The sequence below is a fragment of the Lucilia cuprina genome, chromosome 6 (genome assembly GCF_022045245.1).
Source record: "Lucilia cuprina isolate Lc7/37 chromosome 6, ASM2204524v1, whole genome shotgun sequence".
NCBI classification, from domain to species: Eukaryota; Metazoa; Arthropoda; class Insecta; order Diptera; family Calliphoridae; genus Lucilia; species Lucilia cuprina.
In genome coordinates, this window is record NC_060954.1 from 48,850,118 (window position 1) to 48,852,615 (window position 2,498).

The window sequence follows — 2,498 nt, forward strand, 5'->3', positions numbered from 1 at the left end:
AAACTAAATGAAATAGAGCCAAAACAATGAGAATTTGTTTTCTAATATGCCCATGTGATGCATTTAGATGTTTTTAATCATTTTATGCTTTAAATATACAAAATACAGCATTGCATCCACCCTCTTAAAGCAAATATTAAACATTATAAAGATACGAATACAAAAAAACAGATTTAGATATCTCTATCATAAACATTGACATTGTCTCAAGAGTTTATTCTGCTGATATATAAATTCATGATATTTAACTGTAATACTTTCAGTTCAGTGTAAAATTTTCATATAAACACTGAACACAAATTCGCTTTAGAACAATGAGGTTTGTTGAACTAACTGTGGTGGCTCTTAACGCTTTGATGTTAGTCCAAACTTTACAAGGACATGTCATATCCGATGAGGAATTTCATAATGTTAGAAAGCTGACTGGTCAGCATTTAGGACGAGCTCTTCTTGAAGATATTGGTATTGGTAAATGTACGCCAGAAGCCGAAAAGGATCCAGAATTCTGGAGAAATTTAGCACTCAAGGAGTTGGAGCAGAATTTGAAAAAACAGAAACTTAATATGAACAAGGCCTAAAATGTAATTTTCTTTTTGGGTGATGGTATGTCGTTGAGTACAGTGGCAGCTTCACGGATGCTTAAGGGTCAAAGGAAGGGTAATACCGGAGAAGAGGAGGTATTGAGTTTTGAAAAGTTTCCTTTCACCGGCTTAAGTAAGGTAAGATTAAGGGAGTTAAAGAAAGAAATTGTGGAAAATATTGTTACAGGCGCTACATTTATTCTAATATTGTAGACCTATTGCGCCAATGCTCAAGTTGCCGACTCTGCCTGCACAGCCACTGCTTATTTGTGTGGCGTTAAGGCTAATATTGTGACCATTGGCGTCAATGCTAATGTACAGTTTAACAACTGCTCTGCCAGTATGGATCCCAAAAATCATGTTTCTTCCATAGCTGCCTGGGCTCAGATGGCGGGTAAGTCAACAGGTTTTATAACCACTACAACTCTAACCCATCCCAGTCCTAGTGGTTTATATGCTCATGTAGCCAATCGTCTATATGAAAGTGATACCGATGTTAAATCATTCGATAAAGATCCTAACGAATGTATGGACATGGCAACACAATTGTTAACCCAAGAACCAGGACGCAACTTTAGTGTTATAATGGGTGGTGGCATGTCCAAATTCTTACCCAATACCATACGTGATAACCACGGCAGTTTGGTTATCAGAGAAGATGGCAAAAATCTACTTTCCACTTGGCAGAAAATGCATCCTGAGGGCATTATTACCACCAATCGTCAACAGTTACTCGATATTGATGTTAATAATGTATCGCATATAATGGGTATATATCAATCCCAACTAATGGATTACCATTTAAAGGCCGATCCCCTTGAACAACCTACTTTGTGGGAAATGACTAAGGTGGCCTTGGAATTCTTGCAGCGTAACGATCAGGGTTATTTTATATTCATAGAGGGTGGTTTAATAGATATTGCTCATCATTATACTAAGGCTGCCATTTCGCTAGATGAAACTTTGGAATTTGAAAAAGCCATACAATTGGCTAGAGAAATGACTGATCCACAGGATACTCTTATAGTGGTGTCATCAGATCATGCTCATCCTTTAACAATATCAGGTTATCCGGGTAGAGGTACTGATATCTTGGGTCTCAATCAACATGATACAGATGCAAATGGTTTGAAATATTCAACTTTAAATTATCCCATTGGTATTCAACAATATTTAGATGAAACTGGCAATCGTTTAGATTTGAAGAATATTAAAAGAGATGCTGGTATGCCTATAGTTTAAAAGATCAAAGTAGCTTAAGTTATATGATGCCTTAATTTTTTCTAGACTTTGAGTATCCCAGTTATATCAAGTCTAACGACGGTCAACATTCAGGAGATGATGTAGGCATATTTGCGTCTGGTCCCTTTGATCATTTATTCAGTGGTGTTTTACAACAGAGCACTATACCTCATTTAATGGCCTATGCTGCTTGTATTGGTGATGGTCCTACTATGTGTGATGAGAAGTAGACTTAGAGTAGTACATACGTATCTTGATTAGTAAATTATAGTTTTAACTAATAAATGATAAATGAAATCTAAATTTCACTACAACTGATCATTATAGAAAGAACCCCTAATGTGCGTATAGCTTAAAAGATTTAAATGTTTTTTTTGTATATAATAACCAATTATATGAATGACCTTTCTTCAAGTTCAAGGCACTTTATCTTGATAACAATTGACAAAGATTTCTCTCACTCTCTCTCTAATTTCTTATCATATGATAAACATCTATATACTACTAAAAGCCTGATAAGATCAAGCGCATTATTATAAACATTTTATGTTTATATATCCATATAAATTAATTTATCTAATGTTGCTGCAGGTCTTAGATGTTAATAACAGTAATTTATATATAATTTAATTAATTTATGTTAATAACAGTAATTTTCAATCAGTTTTATAATTA

General features: G+C 34.4%; 1 pseudogene; it reads left to right on the forward strand.

Annotated features, from left to right (window-relative positions):
- Positions 1–340: 340 nt before the first annotated feature.
- Positions 341–2,185, forward strand: LOC111679389 (annotated as a pseudogene).
- Positions 2,186–2,498: the final 313 nt, after the last annotated feature.